Source organism: Balaenoptera acutorostrata, chromosome 5 (assembly GCF_949987535.1).
Source record: "Balaenoptera acutorostrata chromosome 5, mBalAcu1.1, whole genome shotgun sequence".
Taxonomy (NCBI): domain Eukaryota; kingdom Metazoa; phylum Chordata; class Mammalia; order Artiodactyla; family Balaenopteridae; genus Balaenoptera; species Balaenoptera acutorostrata.
This window is the reverse complement of record NC_080068.1, coordinates 54,848,160-54,868,209: the sequence shown is the minus strand read 5'-3', so window position 1 is coordinate 54,868,209 and position 20,050 is coordinate 54,848,160. Positions and strand designations below refer to the sequence as shown.

The 20,050-nt window shown below is 39.4% G+C and overlaps 1 protein-coding gene across 1 annotated transcript in view; it reads right to left on the bottom strand.

Annotated features, from left to right (window-relative positions):
• Positions 1-20,050, bottom strand: part of GRSF1 (G-rich RNA sequence binding factor 1) — a 50,617-nt gene that overhangs the window by 30,086 nt on the left and 481 nt on the right. The window contains exon 2 of the mRNA XM_057546353.1: positions 8,182-8,251. The gene's annotated coding sequence lies outside the window, so the exon portion shown is untranslated. The remainder of the gene's footprint in view (positions 1-8,181; positions 8,252-20,050) is intronic.

Here is a 20,050-nt window from a genome sequence, read left to right as displayed (position 1 = left end):
CGTGACAGAGGATAAGCCACTCCATGAGTCCATGGATGGTGGTTTTGGCATAAACTTTATGTGCAGAGAAGGAAAATCTATATATAGAGTGTCTATCTCATTGAGAACAAAATGCTCCTCCTCCCATGATGGAAGTGGTCCAACAAAATAAACCTGCCCCCAAATAGCCGATAGATCTCCTTCAGAGAATGGTTCTGTATAAATGGCTCAGTTTTTATTTGCTCCAGCAACAAAATCACATCTGAACAGCAGCTACAGTAGGAATAATTATCTAAGTTCATAATAATCCACTGTCATGCTCCAAAATTCATCTGTCTTCTATGCTCTCCCTAACCCTTACTTTACTGCCCAACAGATAATGCTTCACAGATGGATTTTTTTCTTCTTAATATTGGTATAAGGCAACATTTTTAGATGTGAACACTTTCAGAATATAATCAAGAGTAGAAGGAAAAATAAAAAAATGGCGAGCATTTTTCTTTAAAGCACTACATTGGGAACCTCAGCGATAAAGGAAAAAGCAAGCACTTCCATCTATATATTTATAATGAGAGTTACCATTACTACTGTGTATTCATCCTCACAATAACCTACAAGCTAAATATTAATCCCATTTGTTAAACTGGAAAACTGAGATACAGTGAAATTAAGTGACACGACCCAGTCCCATAGCTAATAGCGTAGAGCAAAATCTTAAGCCAGATTTCTCACCTCAAAGCTAGTTCTCTTGACACTATACTACATTCTAACAAATGAGATTATGTTCTTTATTCTTTTCGCAGAGTATAAATTGCTCTGGTATTGCATGATATAATTTTATTCTTAAAAGGGATGGGACTTCCCTGGTGGCGCAGTGCTTAAGAATCCGCCTGCCAATGCAGGGGACACGGATTCGAGCCCTGGTCCGGGAAGATCCCACATGCCTCAGAGCAACTAAGCCCGTGCGCCACAACTACTGAGTCCCGCGAGCCACAACTACTGAGCCCACATGCCACAACTACTGAAGCCCACTCGCCTAGAGCCCATGCTCCGCAACAAGAGAAGCCACTGCAATGAGAAGCCTGCACACCACAAGGAAGAGTAGCCCTGGCCTGCCGCAACTAGAGAAAGCCCGTGTGCAGCAACAAAGACCCAACACAGCCAATAAATAAATAAATAAATATTTTAAAAAAGGATATAAGTAGGAGGGTAATGAAAATATAGGCTGGCCAAAAGATTTGTTCGGTTTTTTCTGTAAGATGGCTCTAGTAGTACTTAGTTCAAGGGGATGGAGGCAGAGTTCTCACCCAATTAGTTCCTCCCCCAGCAGCTTCTGCTGACCCCTACAAGCATGTTTCTGAAAATCTGCGTCCTAAATCCCACCTATCAGAACCAAACCTACTAATCAACACTACTGCTTTACCCCCTGGCCAAAGGTCAAGAAGATACTTGGGGCTAATGAATAATAAAAATTTGCTGAAATTTTTCCCACTCCACTTCCATGGACAATGGAGAAATTCTGATTCACTTGAAACAGTAGTGTTTGAATATGAACCAGATATCCATAGAAAAAAGATGAAGAATCCAGCCATTTATCCATAAGAGCATAAAGTAAACGCTTCATTTTCATAGCAAAGTGAATTAAAAATTGGTATCAGCCTGATGGTATGAAGGAATGGCCTAGGTTAACAACAGAGACAACTAAATTATAGTTTGTGAATCTAAAAGGGGGGTTTATAAAATAGTAGTAAAGTTTATCTTATATTAGTAAAATCTATAATTACAGCTTGTTTTTAAATTACAAATATGACTGGTAATTATCTGCTTAAAAATCTCCCACAGTTCTCCACTGCTCATCAGGTCAAGCTAAGATCATTACCCAGGCTACAATATTGGTCTTGGTCTGGTTCCAACCAGATCTGAACAGCCTCAATTCCTACTGATCTGTTCTATGCACTCATGCTCTAGTTGCACAGGAATTTAAAGTGTTTTCTGAACAGAATCTTGTCATAATGTTCTTTTTTTTTTGTATTATAAAAAGACAACATGATCTATCAGAAAATGCTGAAAAGAAAAAAATTAAAATAATTTCCATAATCTCACCACAGTTAACAAAGTGGTGTTTCACTTTGAAAATGGAGGAATAAAGCCACAAGTCAAGGAATGCAGGAAGCCTCTAGAAGCTAGAAAACACAGGGAAGTGGATTTTCCCCTAGAGGCTCCAGAAGGAACAGAGCCCTGATGACAAGTTGATTTTAGCCCAGTAAGACACCATTTTGGATTTCTGACCTCCAGATTGTAAAATAATAAATTTGTGTTCTTTCAAGCTGCTAAGCTTGTGGCAATTTGTTACAGCAGCAATAGGAAATTAATATAGTACCTAATGAAATTTAAGACACAGCAGAAAAGCATAATATATGCCTATTTAAAAATGTATCTCAGCACTAAAATTCAATGATTATATTTGGCCCCATATTTTCTGAGGGGGTATATTTGGGAAGTTTCATATTGTTATAAAAATTTTACAGGTAGTATTTTATGATGACCTTGGGTTATAAATTAAAAATAAAAGTTGATTATACAATGAGGCCATATACCAAGAGACATAATCTCAATGAAGCTAGGAACCATATTGATTTTGTTCACTACTATATGTCTTGTACCTATAGAGTGCTGGGCACATGGTAAATGTGCATGAAATGAACTGAATGAGTGAAATCAGACTCAAACATTTTTCTGAAAGAAACTACATGAATACCCATTCATGCGTAACTACCCATTATTGTGCTGTTTAAGTAGTACACATACAAAAGTGGGCTTTTTTCTACTGCCAGTGATGGAGGCAAATTCGAGTTCTCTGGTCTTTTTTTCTGATACATACATATGCAAATGATATATAAATGCGTATATACAAATGATATATAAATGCATATATATAAATGATAAAAAGAAAAGAAGCTGTAGTAAAGAAAAATATACACTAATGAAAGAATAAACTAACAAAAGGGCAATTTCTAACAAGTGTTCTAGAGCTCAGTAGCTCTTCTGAATCTGTGAACTCTGCTCCTTTGGCAAAGTATTATCCACTTAACATTTCAGCCATTTAACACTGTTGAGCAGTTCACAGTATAGACACTCTGCTGTGGTGGGTTCACTGAGCCAGCCACTGTCTCTCTCCTTCAGGTGGATGAGCTCAAGGGCTGAAAAAAGATTATGGCTTCTAGATTATTGTCACTCCAATGCCTCATTATTGACTACTTAGAGAAACTTGTGTTCAGGTCAATTGCATGAGTTAACTCAAATAAAGCTATTTGAGAAGGGGCACTTTTCTGGGACTTTTACTAAATAGAATATGATGGAGAATCAAAAAGTGAACAACAACAAAATAAAGTTTTTCCCATAAAAGATGTTACAGAAACCATAGATATTCATTCATTTCCTCCTCTTAATTTTAGACACAATAAGTTTACTTATCTGTTTTCCAGCACAGATAAGAAATAGTTAATTAGCAGCAGCAAGATGGCATTGCAAGAAAATAGCAGAAAAAGAAGCTATACGAAGCCATAAGTATGGCCATTAATAGCAGCAGGAGGTTACAGTAAAATTACCAGAGTAGCATAATGATTTGGGACACTGATTCCATTTCAACAGTTCAAGTTCAGCTTTACCATTTACTAACTGATGACCTCAGCTTCCCCCGCCACACAACTGGATAATAATAATACTTACCATGCGGCAGAAAGGATCACATTAGATACAGAAAGTAAAAAAAAAAAAAAAGTGTTTGGACATAGTAAGTGTTAAGTAAATGTTACATGTTTCTCCTTTATTAATTTTATATTATTATTACTATATAATCTTAGGAAAGTTAATCTCTCTAAAACTCATTACCCTAGTTTGCCACACATGATTGTAACAAAAATCAACTAAGAAAATATATGTGGAAGCTATTTTTAAGCTGCCAAATATTAAATAGATTTTTAAAGGAACAAATCATACTCTACCCTTTCATAACGCCAAAGAGCTATAGTGAAATGGACAAAAAAAAAGGGTGATGGTGGTCAAAATAATCTTGAATCATCAAAAATGCATTTAACTAATTTTATTCATGTAGTCAATTAACATTTATTAAGGTGCCTCAACATGCCATGTGCTGGACCAGGCCCTGGTGGTCTGATCAAACCTCAGAATTCTCCGTCTGATACAGAATAGTTCAAATACTTTAGACATAATATGATAAATACTGTAATAGACCATAGAAGGAGGAGAGAAAGTACTGAGGGGATGATTCAGAGAAAGTATAGTTGAATTAAGTGGGTATTAAATGCTCAGAAGGCATTTACCTCTCTGTTGGGAAAAGAAAATATTCTATATGGGTATAGAGGGGTAAAAAGGCATGGCATGTTTGGGAAATTATAGAAAATCCAGGTATGTACTGGGAATGAGGTAGACTAGAGATAAGCCTAAAAATAAAGGAGGGTCCTTGTATGACTTGCTAAGGGGTTTGACTGATATCTGGAATTAGGGTTTTTGATCGCAAGAAATAGGAAAAAAATCACATATTATTACTTAGTTTTCGGGATTCACAACATCAGCAGGAGGCTGAAGATAAGATCTGGAAAACAGAAAAAAACCAAGATGCTCCTTCGAGTCAAAAAACACAAAGTACAGGGACTTCCCTGGTGGTCCAGTGGTTAAGAATCCACCTTCCAACGCAGGGGACGCAAGTTCGATCCCTGGTCAGGGAACTAAGATCCCACGTGCCGCGGGGCAACTAAGCCCACACCTCACAACTACTGAGCTCATGGTCCTCAACCAGAGAGCCAGCATGCCTCAGTGAAGATCCCACATGCTGCAACTATGACCCCACGCAGCCAAATAAATAAAAACAAAAACAAACAAGCAAAACCCCACAAAGTACAATGGCTGTTTTTAATTAGAATGGAACACCTACACCCGTGTGGGATGCTTCTGCAGATTCCCATGATAGATCTAAGTGTCCCTGGCTTCAGTGTAACCACCTCCAGAGTCAATGCCCTGGGCAGGAAGATCTAATTTGTTCCCCCTTCAGTTTCCATAGAAAATGATGGGGCACTGAGTCCTACTGAAACCATACACAATAGCAGATTCTCCCAAAATAGGAAAAGGGAGTTGGATAATAGACAGCAAAAACAAAAACAAACCCACAAAAACAATTCTGGCAAGCAGCAATAACAACCAAAAAACCAATACCAAATTTTAAATAGGCAGTGACAAGATCAGACTCATATGTTTAACAGCATATGGCTATGAAATGGCTTAAATGATGCAAAAGAGGATACATTGAAAAATAATTCTCCTTCCTACTTCTGATCCCCAGGTTGATATTTTCCCTTCTCAACAACACTTTTACTGTTTTCTTGCGTAATCAAGGACATAGATATTTCTATGTATTTTATAATTTTAGTTGCTAGATGGATGGGATGTTGTCTTTTTTATATTAATTTGTACATTAATTTTATACTCAGCCACTCTAATGAATTATTTTATTGCTTATAATAGTTTTTCAGTTGATTCTCTTTGGCTGATCAATTTGCCTGGTGGTAGGCAGAATAATAACCCCCTTTTCCTAATCCCTGGAACCTGTGACTATCAACAAAGACTCTCCTTGATCAAACTTTAGTCAGGCTCTTCTGAGCCATCTTTTCAATTAGGTCTTGACCTTTGGGCTGACATGTTTGTCTGCATTGCCCAGTTTTAGGAAGAATCCTGCTAAATCAGTTTAGCCAGAATCCCCACTCTTGAGAACTAATCACCCTCTATGTCTGATTCCTTATCCTCTACCATATCCTTTTTTCTCTTAGTAATATATCTGAAAGGTAATTTAAGATCGGTTTATACAGATCTGCCTCATTTACTTACCAGCTGTAAAATATTATGTATTTTTCCCTCTATTTTAAAAAATTGTGTTGTGATCTTTTTCTTATTGAATTATAAGAGCTATTTATAAAGCAAAGAAATAAGCACTACCTCTGTAATATGCTGTAAATATTTCTCCCAAATTATCCAATTTAAAATTTTGTTATTAATATTTTTCATTATTGGCAATTTTTTTCATTTATCAGATTTATGAATATCTGCTGTGAATATCTGTGTGGATTTGGATTCTGGAGTTATATCAAGCTTGGAAAGGCTTTCTCCCTGATGAGATTATAAAAAAATTCTTCAGGGGCTTCCCTGGTGGCGCAGTGGTTGAGAATCTGCCTGCCAATGCAGGGGACGCGGGTTCGAGCCCTGGTCTGGGAAGATCCCACATGCCGCGGAGCAACTGGGCCCGTGAGCCACAATTACTGAGCCTGCGCGTCTGGAGCCTGTGCTCCGCAACAAGAGAGGCCGCGATAGTGAGAGGCCCGCGCACCGCGATGAAGACTGGCCCCCGCTTGCCACAACTAGAGAAAGCCCTCGCACAGAAACGAAGACCCAACACAGCCATAAATAAATTAATTAATTAACTAAAATTAAAAAAAAAAAACAAAAAAACATTAAAAAAAAATTCTTCAATGTTTTTTTCTAGTATTTTTATGGATTCAATTTTTATGTTTAAATCTTTGATCCATTCACAATTTAATTTGGTAAGAGATTAAAGTAGGGATCCAAGATTTTTCAGATGGTTCTCCAGTTGTCTCATCATCATTTACTGAATAATCTATTTTTCTTGTTTTCTTCCTATTCCCTTTCATTGATCTAGATTTCTTTTCAAGCTTTTAAACATTGTAACTTTAAAATTTAATATCTGGTAGCCTGATCACCCCCTCACTGCCCTTATTTTTAAAAATTTTCCTGGCTAAACTTGCCCATTTCAGTTTTTCTGAAAATTCTTTTTTTTGGAGTCCCCATCCTATGGGTATATCTGTTGGGTAGAGAATTGCATTACATTTATAGTCTAATTACAGAGTACTGATGTTTTCACACATTCTATTTACTTAAATCAATTTCTTGATTTGCGCAAGAACATATTGTGTAGTGTGAAATGACATTCATTTAGGTTTTGAAAGACATTATTAAGCATGGAGACCAAGCCCATCCTCCCCACAAGCTGGCCAGTGGCCTTTGATGTGACCTGGGGAAAGGGTTTAGTCCAAAAATAGATGAGGTATTGGCTAAGTCAATCGTCATCCCCATCCTGGCAATTTGAATTACAAATGCAGAAATAATTTGCCAGTTGGGAGCAGGACAGAAGAAAGTAGAAACATTTATTATAGCTGAGCCATATCAATGCAGAGCATAATAAGGTCCACAACTTCTGCTGCTGAGTAGTCCAGAGCTGTCTTGAGTCTAGAATCAACCACCAGGTCTCCCTGAGATCTGTTTGGCTTTATTAAGGCACCAGTTTTGAGGTTTCTTTGGCATTCATGCACCATTGTTTTTCTCTGAGTGTTTGTACAATCAACTCCACGATGAATCATCTAGTTCAGTAGATCGATTATTCTTTAAAAAAAAGACCCTTCCAAGAAAAAATATCTTACAATTACATATCAGTTTACAAATCAGTTTACAGTGCTTTCACTTATATTATCTCATTTAATCTATCAACAACCCAGGAGATTAATGAACTTCAGAGACAGAGTTTTTCAGGCATCTAATCATTAAAGGCAAATAACTTATAAGGCTGAATAACTTAAGGCTGAACTTTCATTAAAGGCACTGGATAACTTCCAGACACAAATTTCTTTTAACGTCCTCTGAACATGGTTGCCTGTGAATGTGAGGTCCCAAACTGCTGTAGTCAATTCATCACCAAGCAGAGGATGAAGCTAGCACACAGAGAAGGGCAGACTCTAGGGAACCATAGAAATTCGGAGCTGGAGTTACTGAATTAACATTACTCTGAAACCTCCCCATCTCTGAACTTCATTTCTGTGAACCAATAAATTTCCTCATTGTTTCAACCATTTAAGAGTATAGTTTTCTGCTGTCTGTAACTGAAAACACACTGATATGGCATCAATTACATTTTTACATGAATTCAAAAAGCAGGGAATAGAGCGCTGGGGGAAGAGAAGAGTACTCGATTGGGGAGGGGGTGTATAAGACGTCTGGATGAAGGATGTTGCCTGGTCAGTTCAGGAGAATGTGTGCAGAGGGAGGTGTTGGGTGGCACACTAGAAGGCAGGAGAAGAGAAGGAGGTCAAAGAAGAATAAAGATGAATTTCATGTACTTACTAGTCTAGCCCCTTCTAAGTTGTTTGAAGACTTTTAGCTTTGATAGGAAACTTAGAACATTGTCATAAACCTGCAAATGAAAATAGTAATTTTTGATTTTTAGAATTAAACTTCAAATCGTACTCTCTTAGAGCAGTGTTTCCCAAACTTCAATTTTTCCCATTACGTGTTTAGATGTTTGTCATATCTAAATATGGTTTTTACCTAATATTTTCCCCTAAATCAGTCGTTCTCAACCAGGGGTGATTTTGCACCCAGGAGAACATTTGGCAATGTCTGGAGACATTTTTGTTTGTGATAACTGGGTGCTAGTGGCACCTAGTGGATAGGGGGCAGGGGTACTGCCAAACATCCTACAATACATAGGGCAGCCTCCCACAGCAAAGAATTACCTGGCCCACCACGCCAGCAGTACCAAAGATGAGAAATCCTGATGTAAATCAGCTCATTTTCTTTTAAACTTCATCATAACTAACATTTATTGAGCAATAGTATACATTTTTTTACTGAAGTATAGTTGATTTACAATGTTGCGTTAGTTTCAGGTGTATAGCAAAGTGATTCAGTTATTCATAAATGTATCTATTTTTTTCAGATTCTTTTCCCTTATAGGTTATTACAAAATATTGAGTATAGTTCCCTGGGCTATACAGTAGGATATTTTAAATACTGTTCTAAGTGTCTGACGTACAATATTTCATTGAATCTACACATCAACCTTATATAGTAGATAACACCATAAAACTTATTTTACAAGTGAGGAAACTGAGGGTTAACTAACTTGTCCAAGGTCAGACAGCTAGAAAGTAGCTGAATCTGGATGGTTGGATGCTAGAGGTCCTGAGCTTAACTAATAGGCCCAATTTTATATCACTAGTATAAATGAAAGCCAGTATTTTTTTAAATTTTTATTTATATATTTTTGGCTGCATTGGGTCTTCATTGCTGCATGCGGGCTTTCTCTAGTTGTGGTGAAGGGGGGCTACTCTTCGTTGCGGTGCGCGGGCTTCTCATTGTGGTGGCTTCTCTTGTCGCAGAGCATGGGCTCTAGGAGCACGGGCTTCAGTAGTTATGGCACACGGGGTCAGTAGTTGTGGCTCACGGGCTCTAGAGTGTAGGCCCAGTAGTTGTGGCACACGGGCTTAGTTGCTCTGCGGCATGTGGGATCTTCCCCGACCAGGGCTTGAACCCGTGTCCCCTGCATTGGCAGGTGGATTCTTAACCACTGAGCCACCAGGGAAGCCCGAAAACCGGTATTACGTGTCTCATGTAGCAGAAGAACATGTAAATAAATTCAATTAGAGCAAAATACTACTAGGCTCTAGCTAGATATTGTTGCCTGCTGAAGTCTCTGGGTCTAAAGCCTGGGGCTCTTTTATAAAAAGGGAGACTAAGTGTTAAGAGAGGTGTTAAAGACATACTCGCATCAAACCAAGACTTTCTTTTTGATATAATCAGAAGAAATGAAAACGAATTTAAAGGTGACAACTTCCCTATTATGTAATTCAATATTATATAATGCTGTGTTTGTGTACTACCTAAAATCCCAACTCTTTAAATATACAAAGCTCTAGGATGTTTTGATTCCCCATGAAATAGATGGACCTAGATTCAAATTCTGGATCTACTACTTATTACTGGTATTACGTATATTAGGTATGATTTAATATCCTCATCCAGAGAACTGGGACAATAACATCTGCCTCATAAGGTTGTAGTGAGAATTAAGTGAGATATAAAGAGCTTTGAAAGATACTGGCAGAAAATTATACAACAGAAAATAAATATTAGTTCCTCTCATTTCCTGAAGATTCTGTGGTCCCTTTCCAGCACTGGCTTAGCTTCTCATATGCTTCCATGATTACACAAGCTCTCTAAGAGTCGTGGCAGGACATGCAGCCATGGCTGGCTCCAGAGTACCACACGGAACAAAGAGCTGCTTTACCCAGAGTAACCACTGAGGCCTCCTGGGAGGAACTGGCCTTTTGAGCCACGCTGTGTAGCCAACACCTTCCCCCCTGCCCCCAGCTCCTGTGAAGGTTGTTGATGATCTGGGGAAGATTTATGGAATTTGCAAGCATGACAGCCCTGAGACAGTGACTCTGATAGATGACACAGGTCCCTGGAGGTTACCAGAGGGAGGAAAGAACAAGGAGAGAAAAAGGAGGCTTTGTTCCCGGGAACACAGTAGTGGATCCATCCTAATTTCTAAACACACACATACCTGCTCCAATTTTAGGCCTGCCATTTGGCCACACAGCCATTGAGTTTATGGCTAAAGGCTGTATTTTAAATATTCACAGCACCTCCTATAGGACTGGATTTGTGATTCTGTGATATCAGCTGAAGCGGAGTTCAAATGAGCATTGGAACTATTGTCTGCTTTTGTCTTCAGAATTTTGACTCTAAAATTTCTTCCCTACTTGATTCCTGATACCTTTATTCTTCTAAAATTTTCCTTTAATAAGGCTTGAGATTTCATGCCATAATCAGGGATAATTAAAATGCAGGGGGTTTCCCTGGTGGCGCAGTGGTTGAGAATCTGCCTGTCAATGCAGGGGACACGGGTTCGAGCCCTGATCTGGGAAGATCCCACATGCCGCGGAGCAACTGGGCCCGTGAGCCACAATTACGGAGGCTGCGTGTCTGGAGCCTGTGCTCTGCAACAACAGAGGCCGCGATAGTGAGAGGCCTGCGCACCGCGATGAAGAGTGGCCCCCGCTTGCCACAACTAGAGAAAGCCCTTGCACAGAAACTAAGACCCAACGCAGCCATAAAAATAAATAAAAATAAATTTAGAAACCTGAAAAAAAAGTATTAAAAAAATGCAAATACAACTAGAGAGGTAATACACTGACAAATTCAGAATATCTCCTCCTCACTAGAATGTAAACATCTTGGGGGTAGGGACTTAGTTTTGTACCCTACTATATCCCCAATGCTTACATAAGTAACTAGCATATAGTTAGTGCTTAATAAATATTTGTCGAATGAATAAGAGTTCATACTAAGGTGTAAATGGTTGTAGCAGTCAACATTTCCTTTGCCTACACATGTATTTTTTTCATGACTCTGGGATTTACACGTGCTGCATCATCTTTCTGCAATGCCATTGTCTGCCTCTTACTCCTCCATCACCCCTTCCTTACCTGGAGAAAGTCTACTAACCCTTTAAGACTTGCTTTCTGGGTAAAACTCTCTTGGACCCTATCTTCCTCCTCAAATAAACACTCTTTCACTAGCTGGGCTCCTGTAGTCCTTTGCATATAATCCTGTTATAAGAGGGATGGTTTCGTGCTGTAATTATTTGTTTATAAGTCAGTCTCTGCCACTAGAAATGAGCTCCCTGAGCGTTGTAACGTTGCACCTTTCTTTTGTATCCTCACCCTTAGCGTGGGTAACTGGTTTATGGTAGATCTTCAAAAAATGTTACTGACTCATTGAATCTTATAAGTGGTCCTTTATCCTGCAGGGCTCCAGGAAGATCTCACTCCTTATCCCTTAAAGAGTACATTACAAGATTACTTCCTTTAAAAGCTCTGTTTTGGATAGGAAATCTTCCTGCCCACTATGGTTTTATTTTACTAAATCTCTTTGTCCTATACTCAAATGGAATGATTGATTGGTGTGGAAACACAGAGTACAGCCTATATAAATAAGGGATCTGGATATACTTGGTCAAATTTCAAGGTGGGACTGATTATCTTGGTCGTCTGATTACCTTGGTCGTCTTCTCTGTAGATGCTTCCTGGCTGCCCTGATGCCATATAGACCTTAAGGACAGTGATATTCTGGGAGGGCTGGAATATTTCTACTGAGGAAAAACAAATGGTTTGACTATCTGGGACCAGATTCCTATTGGTGCAGGACAGGGGAATTATATCGTGTAAAGCAGTAGCTCATGTCTCCAGCTATAAGAGGATTGTGGCCTGCTCAGGTTGCTGTGGTTGTGACTATGACAACTATGGAAAACATGAGACAGATGCCAAGAAGAGGGGTGTGGGAGTGGCCACGGGCAAGAGAGAACAGATGGCCAAGGCTAGGGGCCACTTAGGGTCCCTGGAGTCCAGTGGTTGTCTAGGCAGGGATTCAAGATCTGACTTCCACATTTCATTATTTATATTGATGCAAACCTTGAACCGCTCACAAGGTGATCCCTTTCATTCATCCATTCTGCTTTAAGTTACTCTGTGGAAGGGAATGGAGATGGGGGAGGCAGCATAAGCACCTAGGGCACAACCCAAAGGGTTGCAGCGCTTGAGAACAGGCGCAATTTAATTAAGCCAACTGTGAATTTGTGTGGGTGAAAGTAACAGCTGCTGATCCTTAGGATATTTTTAAGTTGCAGCCAGTTGGGATACTCTCTATGTCTATATATGGTCCTTTATGCTAAAGGACCTCATGGAGATGGGTGGGCTAAAAACTTAGACTCCTTGAAACTGCATCATCATCTCTTGGTCTTTGACAGCACGTCAGCAGCCTGCTCTCTGGGAAACTTCAGCAAGGTTAAAAGTTAAGCCTCTCAACTGACGTACTCAGTAGGGACTCCTCCATCCCCCACCCCCCTCCCCCCAACATTGTTGCTAGGTTTTTTTGAGATTAAAGGAGAGACTTATTTGTTTAGTCCCCATATACTTTCAAGCTGCTTAGTTACCACATCTTGCGCACAACATGCACTCCAGGCAAACAAACTTTTAAGAGCACGGTAGATTGAAGCAGCAAGCAAGCCCAGCAGACTGAGCCCCCTGAGTCCATGTGCTATATGAAGCAAACCAAAACACAGCTGGTGGAGTTAATTTTAGGCTTTCTGATCTTGGCAATGTACTACCAACTGGGGAAAAGCAGCTCTGAATAGGTTCAGAAGGAGCCTTCCTCCTTCTTCTCCCCATGCAGCTGACTGGAAAAGTGGCTACATGGTTTAAGTTTAATGGGAAAAACAATTAATTAATTATAAACCAGGGTAAATTTGACAGATCAAGAAATCCAACATTTCTTGAGCAAGTCGAAGTCCCATGTAAGAAATCTTTTAGGATGTTTGTCCTATGACTAAGATCCTCAACATTATACTCAAAGTAGCACTTTCAGAAAAGTTCTAAAAGACTGGCTTCTCACAAACAAAAATAAATTTCTATATCACAGTGCTTTTATTTTTTTTTATTTTTGGCTGCTTTGGGTCTTTGTTGCTGCACGCGGGCTTTCTCCAGTCTTTGTTGCAGTGCACGGGCTTCTCATTGCGGTGGCTTCTCCTGTTGCGGAGCACGGGCTCTAGGCACGCGGGCTTCAGTAGCTGTGGCATGTGGGTTCAGTAGTTGTGACTCGTGGGCTCTAGAGCTCAGACTCAGTAGTTGTGGCACACAGGCTTAGTTGCTCCGAGACACGTGGGATCTTCCCAGACCAGGACTCAAACCCGTTGTCCCCTGCATTGGCAGGCGGATTCTTAACCACTGCGCCACCAGGGAAGTCCATATCACGGTGCTTTAAGACACCAAAATGGTTTGGCAATGATGAGTGGGGAGATAGAAGTTTTATTAAATTATGCTGTTCATATATATATATATATATATATATATATATATCTCAAGAATTTAAGTGCAAGGAGTAAATACATACTATTTACTTCTGAATGCATAGGATCCAATTCTCTGACCACCAAAATAGGTAGGTGAGGTTCCTGTAATACACTCACATACAACATGGACCTTTCCTTCCTGACACACAATTTCTAATTTTGCTTTTCTTTGTTTGACTGCCTGTATTTCTCAATGATCCATAGGATTCGTAATGGCAGTGACTATATCCTTGTTATTTTGCTCACAGAGGCCCATAATAGACAATAAATACTCGTTGAGTTGATAAATCAATGATTTGCACCTCATCATTCCCTTAAATCTAGCATCCTATTGCACAAAATTCACCTTTGGAGGAATGACCATCTTGAAAAGGAGGGTACTGTTTTCGGTTTGGGATCAATGGAAGATCCTTCTTCCATTGTAACACATTATAATGTGTTTTGATGCTTTATGGTTTTTGGTGATAAATGAATGCATTGAGAGACACCAAGCTTTACAAACAACCTTTAATACTTCCATTCTTCTCTATTACATTAAAATAATATGTCCTTGAAATAAAGATGCAGACATAGAGAATGGACTTGAGGACACGGGGAGGGGGAAGGGTAAGTTGGGACAAAGTGAGAGAGTGGCATTGACATATACACACTACCAAATGTAACATAGCTAGTGGGAAGCAGCTGCATCGCACGGGGAGATCAGCTCGGTGCTTTGTGACCACCTAGAGGGGTGGGATAGGGAGGGTGGGAGGGAGACGCAAGAGGGAGGGGATATGGGGATATGTGTATATATATATACATATAGCTGATGCACTTTGTTATACAGCAGAAACTAACACAACATTGTAAAGCAATTATACTCCAATACAGATGTTAAAAAAAAAAATATGTCCTTGAGAAGCATTTATAACAATTAACTGGTTTGTCTTTAATGAAGATATAGAATTAAAATCTAAAGACCACTGATAAGGATCAGGCTGAATTGTTAGCTATGTTAAATGGGATCGTGTAGCATGCCAAAATTCCTTTAGAATATATTCATTCTAATTTAGGTCATCCTGGGAAGCGGGGGAAAGAAATGGACTTTACTGAATTCAGATTGTATTTATGAGCTATATGATCTTGAGCAAGTTACATACATAACCTCTCAGCATTAGTTTCCTTATCTATAAAAGAGGGAAAATAACACCTAATATCAACCTCATGGGGAAGTGTAAGAAATAAATAAAACAGAGATAAAATATACGAAAAGCTTAGCAGAGTGATTGGCCCATCAGGAATAATCAAAAAATGGTAGTTATAAAAGCAAAAATAATATGTAATAAACTAATTAGATGGAATAATTACCACATCAATCTAGATATTATGTAACCAAAACACTCCTGCACAACAGAATGCATTTTATCAGGTTACTAAAGATTTGTTGCCTGGGTATACTTTATCTCATGTTTGTTTTTCAGGTATCTATTCTTTCAGAGTTAGATCACATTACCAAATCAGAAGAGAACAGCTACTCAAGAAATACTGAGGCTCAGATTTAGCTACAGGGTTTGAATTCTGCATTTCTTCTCTCTGGCATAAGGAACATTTGCTTTTAGTTTTACAGGTAAAAGAACATTTATATATATATTGGTAGAAAAAGCTGGCTAATGTGAAGGCAAGGAAAGAACTCCCTAGTCCGAAAACTCATCTTCTATATTAAAAATTTTAAACCCCATTAATAGTAACACTTTTTCCAGGCCTTTTCAAACTGAGACCTGCCGGGCTTCCCTGGCGGCGCAGCGGTTAGGAATCCGCCTGCCAATGCAGGGGACATGGGCTCGAACCCCGGTCCGGGAAGATCTCACATGCCGCGGAGCAACTAAGCCTGTGTGCCACAACTACTGAGCCTGCGCTCTAGAGCCCGCGAGTCACAGCTACTGAGCCCATGTGCCACAACTACTGAAGCCTGCACACCTAGAGCCCGTGCTCCGCAACAAGAGAAGCCACTGCAATGAGAAGCCCGCGCACCGCAACAAAGAGTAGCCTCTGCTCACCGCAACTAGAGAAAGCCTGTGCGCAGCAACGAAGACCCAACGCAGCCAAAAATAAATAAATTAAAAAAAAAAAATGAGACCTGCTATTTGTTCATTTTCTTTTTATTATGGAAAATTTCAAAACTAAACAGAAGTAGACAGCACAGTATAATGATCCTCATGTACTCATCACCTGGTTTTGACAATTACTAACTCACTTCATCTACACGCCTACTTCTTTTCCCCCTCCCACACTATTCTGAAGCAAATCCCAGGCATGTTATTTCATCTGCAATTATTTCAGTACATATTTCTAAAAAATAAGGACTCAAAAAACACAGCCACAACATGATCACTACAAATAATAATTAGTCCTTAGTAACATCAAATATCCAATGTTTAAATTTTTTGGTTGTCTATAAATGACATACACATTTGCTATTGTTCTTTTTCAGACTGCTGATTTGAATCGAGATGCAAATGACTGTACACATTACAGCTGGATGATATGTCTCTTATGTTTCTTTCAACCTCTATGTCTCTCCTTCAGCTCTATTTTTTTCTTGCAATTCATTTGTTGAAGATATTAGGTCCTGCATATTTTCCCCACTGTTTGGATTTGTTGCTTGCATTCCTGTTGTGTCATTTAACATGTTCTTTACCATATTCTTCTGTTCCCTATATTTCCTGTAATTTGATAAATCTGTTATAGAGGCTTGATCAGATTCAGGTTGTATTTTGTTGGCAAGACTTCTTCACAGGTGATGATATAGTCTTCCATCAGGACACACATAAAGTGTGCTTGTCTCTCTTGTGATACTAGCAGCCGTTGGTGATCAATGTCTAGATCCATTAATCCATTAGGGGTTGCAAAAATGGTGATATTCTAATAATAATTCAATCATTCCTATTTCTTTCTTTTTTATTTTTTTTGGCTGTGTTGGGTCTTTGTTGCTGTGTGCAGGCTTTCTCTAGTTGCGCTGAGCGGGGGTTCCGTGAGCGAGGGTACTCTTTGTTGCGGCGTGTGGGCTTCTCATTGCGGCGGCTTCTCTTGCTGTGGAGCACAGGCTCTAGGCACGCGGGCTTCAGTAGTTGCAGCACGCAAGCTCAGTAGTTGCGGCTCGCGGGCTCTAGAGTGCAGGCTCAGTAGCTGTGGTGCAGGGGCTTAGTTGCTCCGCGGCATGTGGGATCTTCCCAGACCAGGGATCGAACCCTTGTCCCCTGCATTGGCAGGTGGATTGTTAACCACTGCACCACTGGGGAAGTCCCCCTATTTCATTTTTTTAAACTGAAATACTTCTATAAGGAGAAATTTCCCCTGATCTATTACTTGGAAATTTGGCTTTACCTGGTGTTATTTTCTTGGAGAAGGGTAACATATTAATTAACACATTGGCAGTAACTAACTTATCCTATAAAAAGATGCGATGAATCATTTTCTTTATGATTGTAGAAACCCTCACCTTGAAGGAAAAGGAGAATATAACTACAAATGAAGGAGAGGAAGTAAATGGTGATCAAAAACCTGAGATATCTGGGAAGAGAAGAAAGAAACACAGACACTTAAAGGTAACACTTTGCTAATAAGTCTGTTCTTATCTGGCATATAAATTCCTATTTGGAAGCCCACCTTAAGGCTTTGAATACTATCAATATTTACTAACTGAGGTGTCCTGCATTCTTATCTCCTGTTCAGATCTCTCCCCAGACCTTGCACAGCTGTCAAAACTCTACCTGACATGGCAACTTTGATGTCTAAAAGACATTTCAGAGTTAACATATCTACCATGGAACTTTTAGTTTCACCTCAAAATTGTGACTCAGATCTTCCCTATTTCACTAAATGGCAGCACCATCCACCAGTTACTAAAGCCAAAATAACAGGAGTAGACTTTGACTCCTTCTTTTCTCCAATCCCTATAATCAATCAATGAATCACCAAGTGCTATTCATTTTGAGATTATTAACTTCTTCTTTCTATTATTAATGACACCACCCTAAACCAAGTCACAGCTGTTGAGAAACAATTGTGCTATTAGAATAAGTCTTCTGGCATCCCTGCTGACATGTTGGCCTCCTCTGGAACGTTCTCCACAAGAAGGGAGAGTGATCTTTCTAAAATGTTAATCAAGGATCATGAGCTGATAATTGTAGCTGTGTGATGGATTCATTATACTAGTTTCTTCCCCTCTTTATGTGTTTGAAATTTTCCAAATAAAATGTTATTCAGATTATTTATATTAACTTCTTACTATTTTACTTCTCGGCTGACTCCTCTATGTTCTTAGAATAAAACCAAATGGCTGTGAGTCCCAGCCAGCCCTCAGTCTACATGTCCAGCTTTATCTGATGCCACTCTTCTTGCTCAGGCTGCCCAGGCCATAACCTGTCAGTTCTGAGAACCCTTTAAGCTCTTTCTTATCTTAGAGCATTTGTACTTTTTATCCCCTGTACCAGAAAATGATCATTCCCTAGCTCTTTGCAAGGCTGGCTCCTTCTTCTTCCTTCAGGTCTCAGCAAAACTTCACCTCCTTAGAGAGGCCTTTCTTAACCACTCAATCTAAATTAGATCTTCCTTCACCACTACTCTCTGTCACAATATTCAGTTTATACGTTACCACAATTTATAATTATCTTGTTTATATTTATATAAATATCTTACTTGTTTATTATGATAAGAAATTAACTTGAGTGAATATTTAAAGATATTTGAAGGCATATACCCACTCACATTCTATTCTATTCTATTCATGTTATAATTCCACTTCTTTGAGAAACTGGTGGATAGAATACAAATTTTAATAATCTTGCTTCATAAACAAAATAAGATTTTGATTAGGAGAGTAATTTCTTGAAATTGAAATTTTAGGAAGAGAGTGGTATGAAACTTGGATTGGTGAAGGAGAACATGGAATTAGAAATCTCTATGTGAATATAGTCTCTCTTGGATTCTAAACTGCCCAATATCTTTAAGTGCTGAATAATTTTAAGTGACGGTCATTGTTTGATTTAAATGTCTAACCTCTGAAATTATATTTTGTATTATTAACATGACACCACTCTCATTTTTATGACCAATACATTTATGTTTTATCAGCTGTTAATTTCAGGCAATTCTCCTAGTGGTATGATAAAGAACTCAGTATTTTTGCAGATTCTGTCCTCTCCCAATCATTGCCCTGACTCAAGAGTCATAGGATTCATTTAAATTTAGTTAGACCAAAAGCAAGGCTACATAAGCCAGCCTACCAAACCAGGGAGCAGGTGGAAATTGTCTGCCAGTATTCTAAAGGATGTCCCTGGCATGACAGAATTTTAGAACTGGAAGATATCTTAGAGATCATGTAATAATCCAAAGCGCTCATTTTAAAGGGGGTGAAACTGTTGTTCTAACAGGTTTACAGACTTACTCTTCCCAAAATAAAAGATAATATCCTAATCTGGTCATTCAAGTCATTGTCAGAAGACCCTTACGGAATTGTATATTAAATCTGTATCATATCAAAATCTGGAACACAGGGCTTTTATGTCATAAATCCATGATTTTCAGTATAGTAAGATAACGCCTCCTTCTCCCTCCTTTCCAGCACCTTTGGAGCCTTAAGTCTTTTCAAATTATTCCAGTGACCTCTGCTGTTCCTGAGATAGTATCAACACTTCAATATTTTCTTGTTTTAAAAAATGGTTTGGGGCTTCCCTGGTGGCGCAGTGGTTGAGAATCTGCCTGCCAATAATGCGGGGGACGCGGGTTCGAGCCCTGGTCTGGGAGGATCCCGCGTGCCGCGGAGCGGCTGGGCCCGTGGGCCGCAGTTACTGGGCCTGCGCTTCTGGAGCCTGTGCTCCGCAACAAGGGAGGCCGCGATAGTGAGGGGCCCGCGCACCGCGATGAGGAGTGGCCCCCGCTTGCCGCAACTGGAGGGGGCCCTCGCGCAGAGGCGAAGACCCAACACAGCCATAAATAAATAAACAAATACTTTAAAAAAAAATGGTTTGATTTACTAACATGCCAAACTAATAGTACATAAACTCAACAGAACACATTTCATATTGGCACCTCCTTCAAGTCTATTAGCCCAAGGTGGGTTACTAGCCGCACATAATTTTTGTTCAGATTCTTTGAAAAGTTACTTGTAGATTTGACGGGTGTTGTGAGTAAAGAAGATGGCCATCTCTTCGTAAAATAAATCGGTACCCAAATTGATAATGCTGTGGTGGGCTGGTGGCAACGCTGATTAAGCATTTATGGGGCTCAAGTCCTTTATAGCCATTGAGCACTCTGATGCAC